General features: G+C 48.2%; 1 protein-coding gene and 1 pseudogene across 1 annotated transcript in view; one reads left to right on the top strand and one right to left on the bottom strand.

Moving 5' to 3' along the window:
• The window catches only part of LOC144827359 (uncharacterized), a 590,154-nt gene that overhangs the window by 81,938 nt on the left and 491,309 nt on the right, over nt 1-16,907 (bottom strand). The gene's annotated exons all lie outside the window — the stretch shown is intronic.
• On the top strand, nt 9,993-10,932 carry LOC144828077 (uncharacterized; annotated as a pseudogene).

Genomic DNA, 16,907 nt, shown 5'->3' with positions numbered 1-16,907 from the left:
AAACACTTGTGGTTAAGCCACCTGCACCGAAAGGCCAGGGGCCAGCGTCATCATAGAACCCTAGTTCCTCAATTTTGGGTATATCAAGCCCAACTGTCAAATCTGAAATCAGAGCTTTCCTGCGGATGCCCAGCTGCATGAGCGTGGAAGGTTCTCTCGGCTAGCCGAAGACTATCTGACTTGGGACGTCGACGCCTCACTCAGGTTGTGGATCTCCCAGGGCAGATAGCCCATCTCTCTCTCTTTAGATCTCTGACCCTTCAAACTATCTCTCTTCATGAATATATTCCTGTATGGTAGGCTCCTTTAACATAGGTGACTGGTCTCACTCTCAGCTATTACCAGACACTGAATTAACAGCGGAATGTTCTATTTTAGCTAATTCTACTTACGCCTCCTCTGCCCTGCCCGCATAATCCAGGGCCCTGATAGAAATGTGCACTCTGTAATAATGGACCGGTTCTAGATGCTTGCCCCATAGACAGTTGGGTTCCATATTCTTGTACTCAGTAGTGTAGAATCTTTGATCATCTGTGTTAGGGTTCTTTTAAATATGTTCCATTCCAGTATTACTTTGAGATATTTTGAGCATTAGTCATCCAGCAGTCTTACCAGACAGAGCAAAGTCTGGATCATATTTAGAAAATTACATTGTTGCTTGGATTAATATGCATTTAGCTCTCTGCCTGTTAATTGAAAAATAAAGTGCCACTCCATCTTGAACGTCTGGTATCTTACATGTGTATTCCTTCTCTTACCCAGTGAAGTGCTGTGATGGTGATGTGCGAATTTTAGTCACACCCTAAAGTGGTGACCACTGACCGAAGGGGTCAAGACTTTCCCCTTCACACGTGGCGCCCAACTTCATCGTACCTGCCTGATCCATTCTGAGGAGGAATTCGGTGGTCTTCCACGAGCCGCATTGGGTGTCCCCGCCGCAGCCTCTTGCCTACCATTGGTGAGTCAAGGACCGTTTTATTTTTTCCCCCTTGGGTCCCGGTGTTGGCTACTTGGCTGTGTGCGGGCCCCGAGTGCTTGGTTCTGGGCTAGACCCCTGACCCCCCCCCCACAGAATTGCACATGGTCACGATCCAAGAACCCTCTGTGCCCCTCAGTGGTCACATTTTCAAACTTGTCATTACGATTTTCATGTCAATGATTCTGCGCCTTATTTTTGCACATATCTGGTCTTAAAAATTGCTGTTGTGGTTTGTGGTTTGTCGGTGTCAGACAATTCTCTCTCTCTGTCGGTTCCAGGCCGAGGAGGGCGCCTCTGTGGTTACTTCTTTGCTGTCAACTTCCCCCAGATTTATGATCCCTCTCGACAGTTAAGTCTGTGAGCTGGGTGTGGTCCGGACATTACAGGTCCTGACTCGGGTTTGAGACCCACCCTGCCCCGTTTCTGTGGGCAGGTTCCTGATCCCTCTTCCAAGTCGAGTCTTGGGAGCTGGGTGTCCCCTGGGATTATCCAGGGTCGGAGATTCTAGGTTCTCCACTGGGGGTCGTTTGACTCTTACTTTCACACTCTGGCATCCTTGCCACCTACCTGACTTTCACACTCTGGCATCCTTGCCACCTACCTGTACCACTGCCTACTTCCCTTCAGTCCTTTGCGAAAATACTACTCCACCACCCACCCCTCCCTTCGCTCCACTTCTCAGCATTGCTGTCCACCCCTCCTCAATGCGGGCTCTGCCTTCGCTTTACTTTCCTCCAGACCTATTTTTACACGGTCTAGCTGTATTATTGTACATTTCCCTGCTGCCCCTACCGCCACCCAGCCAACGCCCCAGCCAACGCCCACGGACTTCCTGCACTTCACACCAGCGGCAAGAGGAACTGCTCTGTGCTATCTGCGGTTCATACAGCACCTCGCCGGCTCACTTCCTCCCCTGGCGCAGCAGCGCCACTCTGCCTCACAGCTCCCACGAGCCCCCGCCCTTCCTTAACATGTAACTCTACACATGTTCTCTCTCTTCCGTGCTTCTCCTCCATTCTTTGTCTCACTGCCACTTCAACACTCCTCTCTCTCCCTGTCCATACCTACTTCTTTCACTCACGGCACCCTGTTCTTTCCCTCCCTCCTCGTAACATCTATCATTGCTGCTGACATTATTTTATGCTGTCTCCCTCTCGCTCTCCTGCTATTGCATCTCTACATTGGGGACGTTCATTCTTTCGCTCACTTTGCTCGGCTCCTCAAGTAGTGTAATTTATTTTCGACATCGTTCTTTTATTTCATATATTGGTCATTGCTCTGATCTCCCACTAGTGAGATTTAATATCTAGACCGTTCTTTTTGGTGATTCATCTGTCTTCTACATCGTTTTACTTCAGGATGCATCCTCTGTCTGTCATCAGTATTTATTGTTCTGTCATCATGTTGTTCATTATGTAATATGTTGATTATTGACCTTCTCATTTTCATGTTTTGTTCATTTGCCCTGCTTTATGCCACATGTGGTCTTGCATTCATGTGCTTTGTGTAAGTAGCAGCACTGCTTTGTGACTACGACGCCAATTCCCTTCCCTGTCACCCAGTGTTCCCTTACTCATCTCGCTGCCTTGTCCCTCCATCACACGCCTTATAAATACCCCATTCCTCGCACGCCTCATTGGTCGCATTGCCTTTCCCGCATTGCCCTTCCTTTCTCCATACATACAACGCCCATTTTGTGCCAATCATTTGCTTCACAATTGATTGCCAAGAGGAGGGAAGAAGTCATTCATCCTCCCCTGCCTCCCTACATCCCTTGCCTATACGTCTTATGCCTTACATCCGCCTATTTCTGTAATGTCCACTAGCCCCCCACACATTCACCAGTGTACCATTCAGTTCCTTCACGGCATACCTGATCTACTTCACAATTCCGCAACCAACTCATTCACATCCCTTACCGACAAAGACCGCACCATACTCACAGACGCCTGGACACTTTTAGGAGCTAACCTTACACCAGGCACCCAACTTAACATCTCCACCCAAGCTCTTGATAACATTCCAGACATATCTCTTACCCCACCATCCCCAGACACCGCTGCCCCTCAGCACTTATATACAGAGGACACCTCTAGTTCTGGCTCGTCCACCCTATCTGTTCCCCACTCACTTCCCCCTGAATACCCAGTGTACCCACCCATTCTCATCACTGACGACGAGTCTTCACGAGATTCAATTCTCACCACTAACGGCGATTTTTCACTGGAATCAATACTGTCATATACCACATTTGAAATAGTACACATCCCACCGCCACCGTCTCCTCAACCATCCGGCCCCAACGAAGATACATTACCCCTTTTGAGAGCACTTCTGTCTGACCCATTATAAAATACTGGCCCCAGCATTCTGCCACACATGCAGAATCCGTCACATTGCTCCAACTTTCACATAAGGGAATGTGCGATCATCCCACTGATCATATCACCATATTCCTGATAAACAATAACGTTGTAGGCATTTCTGACGGCCACCCCTCTTGTTTCGTCCACGTCACACCCCTCAGTAGCACTGTTCTTCTCTCAATATTTCGGGCACTCAATATCGATTACGCCTACCCTCGTCACGTCACTCTATCTCTCGCACCATTTTCACGCCCCGCCGAGCCTGTAGTAAAGGCTCTCCCACACAAACAGTTCCACGCACCACCGCCCCCATAGTAAAGGATCACAGCAGCACGCACTACACCTCTGCATCACCTGCCTATCAAATCACAGGAAACAAGCCCCATGCAGGCTCTCCAGGCAGTTTACGAGAAACGAATATTTGGCACGTCAGTGCATAGAACTCCGGAGTGGATCTATATAAGGATCCGCCTACTATCCCCAGGCCTAGAACTTCCCACTGTATTCGAGTCCTCCTGGCCACGGAACCCACTGCAAAGCAAAATTCGCAACGCCTTTGCCCGTCACAATCTTGAATTCCCTGACTTCTCCCCAGAGGGAAAATACAGGGGACCGGACGAAATAGAGTTAAGAGTCATACTCTACAACATCGTCTGTACTGAAGTAGGAGAAGAACTCATCAGAGACCTGCCTCCTCACGATTATAGTCCTGCACAAACTTCACAGCCCACCGACCCCAGCCCTAACAACAACTAGGCGACAAAAACAACCAGGCAGGGGTGCTCAGTCTCTCATACATACATCAGACGGTATCCCACACAGGGTTGCAGCAACCATATAGGCACTAGGTAACCTCATGAATAGGATACAGAATCCCACCGTGTATAAAACACCGCACGGCTATCACATATATTTTATTGTGCATCTTGCAGATTTGGGAGGACCAGCAATCCTGTCAGGATTCTTCCCCAGACACCCACTCCAGTCTCAGATAGCACACGCCTGCTTTGGTGGCCAACTCCAGTTCCCTGGCTGCACCCCCACACAAAATAGAGAGTTGCAAAAGGAGGTTTATGACCACGCCCTAGCAGGAGTAGCAGAAGAACTCGTGCCTGATCTCTAGAGAAGCGTGGCCAATACCCCGCATCAGAACCCCTGCCTTGCCGGCCCACAATTATCTTGTCATGGCAACACCACTCCAACATGTCCTGAAAACTTTCAGTGCCCAAGAAAAACGCATACTCAAACACTGCAGGGAGCTTCACAAATTAACACAGAATATGGATTATCCGTGGCCCTCTGAAGGCTCTTTTAACGTAAATACTCTCGAGCACGCCACCACGTTCCTAAACACCAAATATTCTGGAACCAAATTACAAAAAAGGAAAGAAACCTTGGCTCTCTGGCGTATTTTTAAAGAAAACACGCAAGAGCATCCTGCCACCCTGCCCACTGCACCCTCTGCGCCCCCACCATATCAGGCCAGTGGCATGTACCCTGCCCGAGGATCAGCAAAGGACAAAGAACTAGATGTACAGAGCACAACTAACTCCTTACCCACTGTCGGATACGACCAACTCCCAAGTGACCTTTTTTCCACACCCGAACACCCTTCACCAGGTGGTGACGGTAGTACTGCGTCATTGACACCACCCGGCACCAGCAGTGGCCCAACAACACTCGAGACAGCGTCAGCTCCGGCTCTAGTTAGTCCCCCACCAGGTACACCGGTCACCTGTGGCAGTCCAAGTTTGCACGCCACAGTGCCAGGGTTACCAGGGCAAATAAATGCGCAGTTTTCACTACAACTGAATCCCACTTCTGTCTCAGCCCTGCCTGTCGAGGAAGGAGAGGAGGCAACCAACAATGTGTCCGTCACCTCATCAAACAACTCACGCACGTCATCTCACCACTCATCCGACTCGCCTCGCCAAACACTCCCTCACTACCCCGATCTGAACAGCCTCCGTAACATGACTACTCCACAACTCCCGGAGCAGGAGGCCACCTCACGAGACCATATGCCCTTCTGCGGTCCACGCACAGGGGAGCCACTGATCTCATTCTCCACTGTTCAACAACAGAATAAGGAAAGAGAAGTACAGGGCCCACCAGCACCATATCTAGTCCATTATGACAATTGGAGACCAGCCACAGAATTCAATAAAAGTTTAGAGTGCAGTCCCAATGGAAATGCACGACCTGATGTGTTCCTCCGAGAAGGGCCACACAGCCTTGAACACGACGATATAACCTCGGTAGTCCGACGCGCCTCATTAAAATTAGAGCAGATAAGTGAACGATTGTCCGACACCCTCAAGATTGCCCACTTTCACACACCAAATACCCAGGCAACAATGAACACTTCGCGACCACACTCCGAACACGCAGGCATCTTTGAAAGCATGGGAGGGGATGGGGAACTAGGCAACAGTTCACAGCAGACGGCCCTTCTCCCATTCATACCTTTGCCAAGTGCGGATCCCTCCCTGGACATAAGAGATTATGAGGGGCGGCCGGAAGTGAACTACCATAGGTCCCCCTCCCTTTGTCGCCAGACAGCTACACCCGACAATACACATACAACAGCTGGAACAGCTCAGCTCCAGCCCACACCCCCAGACATACCCCCACGGCGTCCCGCACCTGTAGTCGACCCGTTTGCCCCACCATCCGCCACAGCCATAACAAATTCCTCCAGTCAGCCACACGCCATAAGTGGAGCAAACACATCAACAAACCCATTCTACCAACATCAGGACTTCCAAAACTCGGGACTTGGGGGTGGGGCCAAGAAAAAGAGAAAAACAGAGGTACAAAGACTTGCACTATTAGGAACACACGGACGACCAGAGGACATCACATACGATGCCCATGGCAATGACGCTCCCATCAAATACCACGTCACTGGCACTGCCTCCATGCGAAACACTCGAGCTAGAACAGGCAATGGCATGTTCTTTAGCAGGCCGTGTGCCCTGCGGGACAAGGACCTTACCCCCAACCAAATAGTGGAGATAGGCGAGAATTCAGATTTCGCTGTCATCCCCTTCACAGACAACCTGGCCGGCTGGACAGAGTCCCTGGCCCCGCAGATGATCCCCTGGCCAAGGGAAGGGTCTTTCGAACCACAGCATATGGCCACAGCTGTAGAATGTATCCTGGAGGGTGTAGGGGATGAAGACTGGGACTACGACTATATGCGAGCCAGTCTCGAGATTTGGCAGAAATATGCCATAAGGTATGACACCACAAGACCGAAGTATCCAGGTGTAGGGATTAGCCGCCAGATGCCGCTAATATACAAAACTCCAGGGGCCCCCGCCATATATAACTGCTGGTCCTATGCAGAGAAGGAAGCCATTAAAAGGAACCTTCCACCCCTCACAGAGGGTGCCAGCAAATGGATAGTGGCCTTAGAGAAGAATACCACAGGCACCAAACCAGGGATTGGAGACATGAAAAGTTTGCTTATATCCATCATGGGAGGGGAAGCTGAAGAAATTTTCACAAGTATTAGTAGAGGACTAATAACAATGAACGAGACAAAATATGATGGGGAACCATTTGATAAAATAAGAGCGGCAGTCTGGACTAAGTTGAAATTAAAATACCCCGATGTTCCCGATATCGGGTCTCTCATGTCTCTGACCATGCAAACAAATGAGGACCCTAGTAAGTTCATTTCTAGAATGAAAGAAAAGTGGCATCAAGAGCTAGGTGACTCCTGGAATACAACCGGAGGGAACAGCAGGCTCTTTTACCACATGGTGAAGAGGGGACTGCCAGACGACGTGCAAGAGAAATTAGATGGGGTAGTAGCCATGGAAGCAAAACCATGGCCTGAGATACAGGCCCATATCATACATTTCTGCAAAAAGAAAATAGAACAGGAAAAAAGTAGACAACTAGCCATTGAAAATGCAGCTGCAAAGCTAGTACAGCAGAAGCTTAATAGGAAAAAGGATACAGTGGACAATCTCATGCTGGCGGCACCAGTCAGCCAAATGACAGCTGTCACCACCTTTCCACAGGACGCTCGAAATATGCTCGCCAACAATACCCAGACCACTCCCCAGCAAGTGCAGCAGCCTGCCGTACAATATGCCCAGACACAGCCGCCACAAACACAACCAGCCATACAGTATGTGCAGACTCCGCCACAGCAGACAGTACAGTATGTGCAAGCCCAGCAGCAGCCCACAGTGCAGTACATCCAACAGCAGCCCCCGGTGCAGTATCTAGCACCACAACCTGCCTACAGTAATGACCAACATCAGTATTACAACAACAATAGAAATACAGGGATGCAGGGAAGGGGCAACGGACAGCAAAGGGCCCAACTACAGTCAGGCCAACGTACATGCTTCTATTGTCACAAAGTGGGGCACCTGCTAAGAGAGTGTCGCTCTAGGATTCGAGACCAAGGCCAACAAGTTATGGGTCCCGGCCAGCAAGCACCCCAGCAGTTCCAAACACAACCACAAATGTATGCCCAGGCACCCCAGATGGTGTACGCGTATGCCCAACAAGCACCACAGCAGAATATGCAGCTAGCACAGCTCCAGACACCTGTAATGACCCAAGCTCAACAGCAATCCACAATGATGCAAGGTCCCGTGCAACTGCAGCAACAGTTACCCTCATACCAAGTGATGCCCCAAGCCCAAGCTGCACCACCACCAGGTGGTGGGGTAATCACTTCCAATAACCCATTTGCACAAGGCACCATCCAGCAATACTCACGCTAGGACAGCCCACAGACAACTCTTGTGTGCCCAGTTTTATCATGCATCATGAGCGGTGAAGATGACCCCACCGTCCTGGTCACGATAAATAACAAAACATATAGCTTCCTCATTGACACAGGCGCCACGTACTCCTGCATTACAGGCGGACACCTGCCTATTTCTGATCAAGTAGCGGACACACAGGGATTCTCTGGGGCAATAGCAAGGGTCCCCTTTACAAAGCCGGTACCCCTGCAAATAGGAGACCGGGTGCTAGAGCAACAACTGCTTTATTCACCACACTCTCCAGTCAACCTTTTAGGGAGAGACCTAATGGCTAAACTGAACATGACTATTCACTTCCATGAGAACGGAACAATGGTTTGCTCTATACCTGGCACACCCTTAGCAAGAATGATGGCACTCACGGCTCAATCTTCCCTGACAGATCAAATGAGGGCTCGCCCTGTGGACGAACAAGCATTCTCCACTGCGGTACACATCATTGTAGCCAACACACCCGAACTACACCAGCGCACTGTCCAGCTCCCCAAGGAATTTCTCTTTTGTCCGGAGTCCCAGCACTTTCAGATATGTGACAACAGCATGATCCTAGGCATACGTGCTCTTCACATTACACCTACATATGGGGCATTCATAGCAAGAGACGACAATATGCGCTCATGGGCCTGTGTGATTTTCATTGAGCCCGGACACCAAGTGAGGGACATTTCAGATGAACAGCTCTTTGGTGATCCTGATAACTATCCAATAACAGAGATTGTCTACAAGTATGAGGTACCCCTGTCAGCGACAGTGGAAAAAAGAACACCCACTGCCCCGCAGAAATATGACTCAGTGCGTGAAGCCGACTTAGCCCAAGTCCCGCCACACCTGTGGACCACCGGTCCTAATGACGTGGGCCTCATCCGTTCTGCCACTCCAGTTAAGATAACACTGAAACAAGGCGCGATCCTGCCCAGAATAAAACAGTACCCACTTTCCAAGGAAGCAGAGGAAGGTATTGCCCCAACAATACAAGCCCTGCTAGATCAAGGAGTCATATACCCATGTGTATCTCCAGTTAACACCTGTCTTTTTCCTGTGCGCAAAGGTAAAACCAATCAGTGGCGCTTAATTCATGATTTGCGCCCAATTAACAACATAGTGGTACCAGAATTTCCCATTGTCCCAGACCCTTCCGTCATCCTCACCAATGTTCCCCCGAATGCACAATACTTTTCGGTGATCGACCTGAAAAATGCGTTTTTCAGCGTCCCCCTCCACCCAGACAGTCAGTACCTATTGGCTTTCGTATTTGGCGGGGTGCAAATGACTTACCGGCGTTTGCCTCAGGGGTACTGTGAGTCCCCGAGCGTGTTCAACCGAGTCGTCAAAGAGGACTTATCGAACTTCCAATGTCACAGTACCTTACTGCAGTATGTCGATGATATTTTGCTCTGCAGCACTACAGAATCCCAGTGCAGAACTGATACAGTCTCTCTGCTCACCACACTAGCTCACAGAGGCTACAAGGTGGACAAAAACAAACTTCAGTACTGCCAAACAGAAGTACAATACCTCGGTCAGTTAATATCAGCATCAGGGAGACGGGTCACGCCAGACAGAGTTGAAGCCATCAAAGGGACATCAGAGCCCCAAACTGTCAAAGACATGCAAAAGTTCCTAGGATTAGTGAACTATGTCCGCCAGTGGGTCTTTGATTTTTCCACAATAACTGCCCCTTTGTTGAAAGCAGTTAAAGCAGCCACAGACAGACGCAACAAAATAGACTGGACACCTGAAATGGCAGCATCCTTCAAACAGCTCAAAGATGAAATAACAAACGCACCAGTGTTAGGCACACCTGACTACACAAAAGAATTCTACCTGTTTACCCACTGCAATGGCCAGGTCATGACTGCCGTCCTCACTCAGAAATACCCACTGGGCCACAAGCCCCTTGCGTACTTCAGCGGAATGCTAGATTCAGTCATGAAAGGTCATTACCCCTGCGAGCAAGCTCTTGCTGCGGCAGCCTTTGCAGTGGATAAAAGCACACCCATTGTCATGGGATCCCCTTTGACACTGTACACTGAGCACGCTGTCTTTGCCATAATTCAGAAAGCTAAAACAACATTGACAACACAAAGAGTGTCAGGTTATGAAGTCATACTGTCATTGCCCACCCTGAAGGTTGTCAAATGTCACACAGTCAACCCAGCCACATTCTTTGCACATCCCATTACCGCATCCGATGATGACACCCATGACTGTGCCACATATTGTCCCGATGAATCAGGAGCAGCAAAGGAGGACCCCCTGCCAAACAGCACTGTATATTTTGTAGATGGGTCCTCCACAATAGACCAAGAAACAGGGATCAGATACACAGGAGCCGCAGTGGTTAGGGCTCAGCAGCATGAGTCCTCTGACTCCCTAGACATTGTACAACAAATTACATTGCCATCGCACTACTCCGCCCAAGCCGCTGAACTAGTGGCACTAATTGCCGCTTTAAACAACGGGGCTGGTGACCGCATCACTGTATACTCAGACTCTGCATATGTCACAACAACAACACACTCGAGCATCTTGCGCTGGAAAAGGCGCGGATTCCTCAAATCAGATGGAACACCGGTATGTCACAAACTATTGTTGGAAGAACTAATAGAAGCCCTGACACTTCCAACAGAGGTAGCCGTTGTCAAATGTGCTGCTCACACGAATGGACAAGACTTTGTGTCCAGAGGCAACGCTCTGGCAGACTGGGCAGCCAAAGCTGCAGCCAGACCCCCCCTACCTTTCACTGAGCATGACCCACACAACACCCCAATTTTACTTGCCCAAGCTATAACACCAACAGAACTGACAAAGACAAATGAAGACAGTGTACCCTTAACACCACACACAGAGAACAACAACGACACAAACACCACCCCTATTGATCCAAATGCTTCCTGCCCACTCGATGACACACAACAATACGATTTCATTGCCCAATTACATCTCAGAGAGATACAAGAAAGTGCACCACCACAAGAGAAAGAGTTATGGAAAAAGAGGGGAGTACAGCAGGACCCTGCTGATTTTATTTACAGGCAGACCATGTCCGGAAAACCTGTCATGCCACAAGCCTTACTGCAGGTAGCATTAGATCAACTTCACCTTCCCGCACATGTCTCCCGAGATAACATGTCCACCACATTACAAGCAGACTGGTTCATTCCCAATGCTTATGAACTGATACAGCTCTTTGTTAATAAATGCATCATTTGCCAACAGTATTCCCCAAACCCAACTCTCAAAACTGTTGCCTCCACTATTCCTAAACCTTCTGGCCCATTCAAAGAACTTCACCTTGACTATGTCGACATGATTGATCGGTGCCAAAATTACCGATATCTCATTGTGGTAGTATGCCCCTTCTCACGGTGGATCGAAGCCGGACCATGCGTCCACTGCGATGCCAAAGCAGCAGCCACATTCCTGCTCCGTGACGTCATTTCCCGCTTTGGAATTCCTTCCGCCATCAGGACTGACAACGGGAGCCATTTTTCAAACGCCATCTTCTCCTCTCTCACCACAATGCTAGGCATCAGACACAAGCTGACATCCGCTTACCACCCCCAAAGTAATGGCATCTGTGAGCGCCTCAATGGTTTACTCAAAACCAAAATAAGCAAAATTAGCGCCACCATTGGCAAAAAGTGGCTCTACTGTCTCCCACTGGCCCTCTTCTCATTAAGAAATTCCCCGAGCTCGGATCACCACCTCACCCCCCACCAACTTGTCACCGGACGATCCATAAATGTAGCAGTCCCTCCCAGCAGGCCCAAAACTGATAGCGAGTCATCCTCTGAGATTGTTAAAGCTGAGCTTTATGACTTCTTGTGCACACTAACCCGCGCTGCGCAGTTCCTCTCTGTCCAGGTATCCAGAAGGAAGGAGAAGGGCCCCATCGATCCTGAACTCCCACCTATCCGTCCTGGAACTCTGATCTTTATCCGGAGACACGTCAGGAAGTGGAAAGACCCCAAATTTGACGACCCCTTTTCAGTGACTGATTCATCTCCAACTGCCGTCCGGATAGCTGAACGCAGAGCATGGATACATCGGCGAGACGTTCGGCTCGCTCCTGTGCCTCCGCAACAATAAACAATGAACTAAGAGAGGAAAGAGACATGCCCATGGTCCCCCTGAATGAGGACAGCGGTTTCCCGTCCACTGCCGAGGAAGAAGAAGAAGAGGAAGAAGAAGACACGCCCGTGCTGACCCAGGAATACAGCAGCTACAATGCGAAGTTATGTACTCTTGTCACATTTATGCTTTGTATCATTGTTGGAGTGGCACTAATAACTTTTAATTGGTGCGTCTATTTTTTTGCTGTAAAGAGCTTTAATGAGATAGGCAATAGAAACCCCTCACCATCCACTGTTTCAGCAACCGTACCAGCGGTCACACTCAAACAGCAGACAACAACACAACACACACTAGGTCCTGAACTCCCAGAAAATAGCACTGCTAACAACATGTCCGTTAGTGTACACCTTGAACTCTCACCCAGTACCCCAGAGGAAAGGACTAGCCCCTGGAAGATAGCTACCAACGCCACAGAACTAGCGTCCCGCCAACGCCTTCCCCGTCACCATAGAACACGCCGATTTGCTATCGCCCCATACAGAACAAAACCTCTTGTCCCCCGCAAGAATGCTAATAACCAGAAGGCAGGGCATAAAACATTCCAACATCTTGTGCAAATACAGGAAGGTCTAGGGCCCATGCTCAGCCTGCCCCAAGTAGTAAGGGACCATTCAGTCCATTCCTCTCTAGTGGACAACTCCTGGTACAGGGACATGACAGCAGTAGGGAAAAGAGTAACAAATGAGTCTTGCTACGTATGCTCCTACATTCCCCATGCAGTAGGTGCTGACAGACTGATTTTTCCCAAGGAAGTCCCACCGCACATAGCCATGTGCCTTCTGCACTTGTACCTCTGCCGGATATTAGGGCAGATTAGGGTCCTTTCAGCCCAAAAAGTAGTGCTGCTTGTAAACGCCACCAAATGGGATTACATCTACACGGTACACCAGGTTGTCACCGACGCAGCAGAACTTAGGGAGGAGTTCAAGGAAATGCGAAGGTTAGGGGTACAGGACATAGCGTGGCATGAACGTCGTATTAAGTCACGAGGGTACATAACGAACCTCAAACCCCGGGCAGGGTGTGAAGTAGCATTTAAACACCCCCCAGGCCCACACAACTGCCCATGTGCTAATAGAACAATGCTACGCCTCCTAGCACAGGTCTACCTTAACTACAAATGGCAGAGCCCCGGAGGGTTTTTGTGTAAGGCGGCAGCCTTGGGACCCCCGTGGGCGGACTGGAATGAAGGGGATACGTGTGATCAAATATGGGCTGAGGAGAGCGGGAGGTACACATGGAGTGGGGAAGGAATGCCAGAACATAAAAAAGGATTTAAACTAAAAAACCCTTCTCTTTGTTTCATAGGAAATGGCTCGGTGGCTGTTGGGCGCAACACAGACTGTAATTCCACGATTTTCAGCTTCGATATGCAGTTCGGCACCACTACTTTAATGGATTATTACTGGGCCTGCGGAGAGCACCTCTATATCCAACTACCTCCTCAATGGCTCGGACTGTGCACTTTGGTGACTTTGCATGAAATTCACCTGGTTGTACCAACATCAAATGCGTCCCACATCCTGTCACATCCAATGACAGGTGACCTGACATTCCTCCATCGACACCGGCGAGCAGCAGAGTATTTCGCAACTGAAGCCCGTGGCAAGGTCCCAGAAGAATTCCGCCTCTTCAATGAGGCCCAGCTTTTCTTCGGAGGGGCAGTCCCATTGTTTCAAACTCAGGCTAATGCCCGCTGGCTGGAAGTAACTCGCTATGAAGTCATGAAAGCAATCAACAGCACCAGGGATGGCCTAAATGCAATTCGGGAAGAACTGCGCCCACTACGACTAATGGTTCTGGAACATCGCTACTTCCTCGATATGCTAACGGCCAAAGATGGTGGTCTGTGTCATCAAATTGGGAAATCCTGCTGCACTTTCATACCTGGGAACGACGAGGACAACGGATCAATATCAAGGGCCATTGAGGAATTGACTAACTTGGGAAAAGAAATGATTGAGGAAGGAGGTGCCCCTGCAGACATTATTCCAACGAACTGGTTCGACTTTGACTGGATGCCCTCCTGGCTAACTGCTATTCTAAAACTAATGATACCGATAGTCGGAATTATGGTCTTTCTGTGTTGCGCCTTTCAGTTAGGAAGTCACTGTGTCAGGAAATTGAGTACAAAAGCCGTAGGGATGAATTATGCTAAGACAGGGATTTACCAGATACCAAGATATGAAGGCATAAATCGGGCTCCTGGGGATGGGAATGGAGAACAGGTACAATTGATCGAGCTAGTACAAAGTAGCACACATCTAGCACCACCTGCCACACACTTTGGAGTACCACCAGCCCCACCTCTCCCTCCAGGTAGAAACGCAGTAAGTAACAACACTGCAGCTGCCCGGTATGAATGCCTGCTCAACAAATCAGGTCAACAGTATAACCAGCTACTAAGGTCAGACGCAGACATTGCACGACCAACCAGTTTTCAGTGCTATGTCAATGACATGCCATGGATTCCACCCCTGGCAGAAAATTCAACAAAATACTCACTTAAGAGTATGTTCATAAATGAACAAGAGGGGGCAGATGATGGAGGGTCCCGTTCTACCATCTAACACCACCAGAAAGGAGAGTGCTGACAGCCTTGGTAACATGAAGGTCTGATGTAGGCCCCGCGTGATAAAAATAATCTGAAAACATCCTAAAATAACTAACCTCCTCCATTACTAAACAAAGGCCCCAGGGCCCACTATGCATGCAGGTTTACAAACACACGTTCCTGTGCACCAAAGAAAACACGGTAAAAATAGGCCTTCAAAAGAGTGTTTAGCTTCACTGTCAGCTCCCAGACCAACACACACACACACACACACTTGCCCTGGTACACGTGGTGCAGCTTCCTGAAACCCCTGCTAACGTTATATTTTGAAACATAGCTTGCACAAGTATAAGCAGCAATTTCTAGCAATAAACAGCATCTATCATGAGAATTCACACTTTCAGATATATAGAAATGTGCGTGACAGAAAAATGTCCTTTTTTGGTAATGTACAACATGTAACCATTGTGTTTAGAAAGGTACAAGATGTTCGGGAAATGTTCTCTTTCAAAAGTACAAGATGTTCCGGAAATGTTCTCTTTCAAAAGTACAAGATGTTCCGGAAATGTTCTCTTTCAAAGGTACAAGACGTCCTGTCCTAAAAATGTACAGAACATAATGTACCGAAAACATTTCCTTCCGGTGTCCAAAACACTTGTGGTTAAGCCACCTGCACCGAAAGGCCAGGGGCCAGCGTCATCATAGAACCCTAGTTCCTCAATTTTGGGTATATCAAGCCCAACTGTCAAATCTGAAATCAGAGCTTTCCTGCGGATGCCCAGCTGCATGAGCGTGGAAGGTTCTCTCGGCTAGCCGAAGACTATCTGACTTGGGACGTCGACGCCTCACTCAGGTTGTGGATCTCCCAGGGCAGATAGCCCATCTCTCTCTCTTTAGATCTCTGACCCTTCAAACTATCTCTCTTCATGAATATATTCCTGTATGGTAGGCTCCTTTAACATAGGTGACTGGTCTCACTCTCAGCTATTACCAGACACTGAATTAACAGCGGAATGTTCTATTTTAGCTAATTCTACTTACGCCTCCTCTGCCCTGCCCGCATAATCCAGGGCCCTGATAGAAATGTGCACTCTGTAACAATGGACCGGTTCTAGATGCTTGCCCCATAGACAGTTGGGTTCCATATTCTTGTACTCAGTAGTGTAGAATCTTTGATCATCTGTGTTAGGGTTCTTTTAAATATGTTCCATTCCAGTATTACTTTGAGATATTTTGAGCATTAGTCATCCAGCAGTCTTACCAGACAGAGCAAAGTCTGGATCATATTTAGAAAATTACATTGTTGCTTGGATTAATATGCATTTAGCTCTCTGCCTGTTAATTGAAAAATAAAGTGCCACTCCATCTTGAACGTCTGGTATCTTACATGTGTATTCCTTCTCTTACCCAGTGAAGTGCTGTGATGGTGATGTGCGAATTTTAGTCACACCCTAAAGTGGTGACCACTGACCGAAGGGGTCAAGACTTTCCCCTTCACAGGTTGGTAGGGAGAGAACTTAATTTAATTGTGATTAATTTTTTATCATTTGTGTTGTTTTAGATGTTACAGTGTGTTGATTTCTTGTAAAAAAATAATTGATCAATGTACTGTGAGGTATTTCAATATTTTTTTAAATAAAATAATTATGAGCTGGAATGATATTGTTTTGTACTATAATTGCATTTATGGAGCAGTTATTATCCCTGACGAGTAGTCGAAGCACTTTTTTGGCAAATAGCATGCTACTCCGGAACCCATAAAGAATTACTGGTGAATTAGTATAGTGAAAAACTAAAGTAATTTGAAGGTTGATATGTTAGTCAGTTATTTATATTTCAAAGGATAGTAGTGGGATGTTTTAGAGCTCATAGCAGTAGGAGGATACTTCGGATGAGTAAAAGGATGGTGGAGGGGGAAGAGTCAGAGAGAAGTGTTTAGAAAGGCTTGTTTTGGGGGATGAGAATAGTTAAATGTATGAAAACGTTAAGAATGAACTAAATGGACATTTCTAGAGCTAGAGCTTGGTCACATTTGCTGACTAATGCTATGATTGTTCTCATGAGAAGATACCTAT

This window comes from Lissotriton helveticus, chromosome 4_1 (assembly GCF_964261635.1).
Source record: "Lissotriton helveticus chromosome 4_1, aLisHel1.1, whole genome shotgun sequence".
Taxonomy (NCBI): Eukaryota; Metazoa; Chordata; class Amphibia; order Caudata; family Salamandridae; genus Lissotriton; species Lissotriton helveticus.
This window is presented reverse-complemented; position numbering and strand designations above follow the sequence as displayed.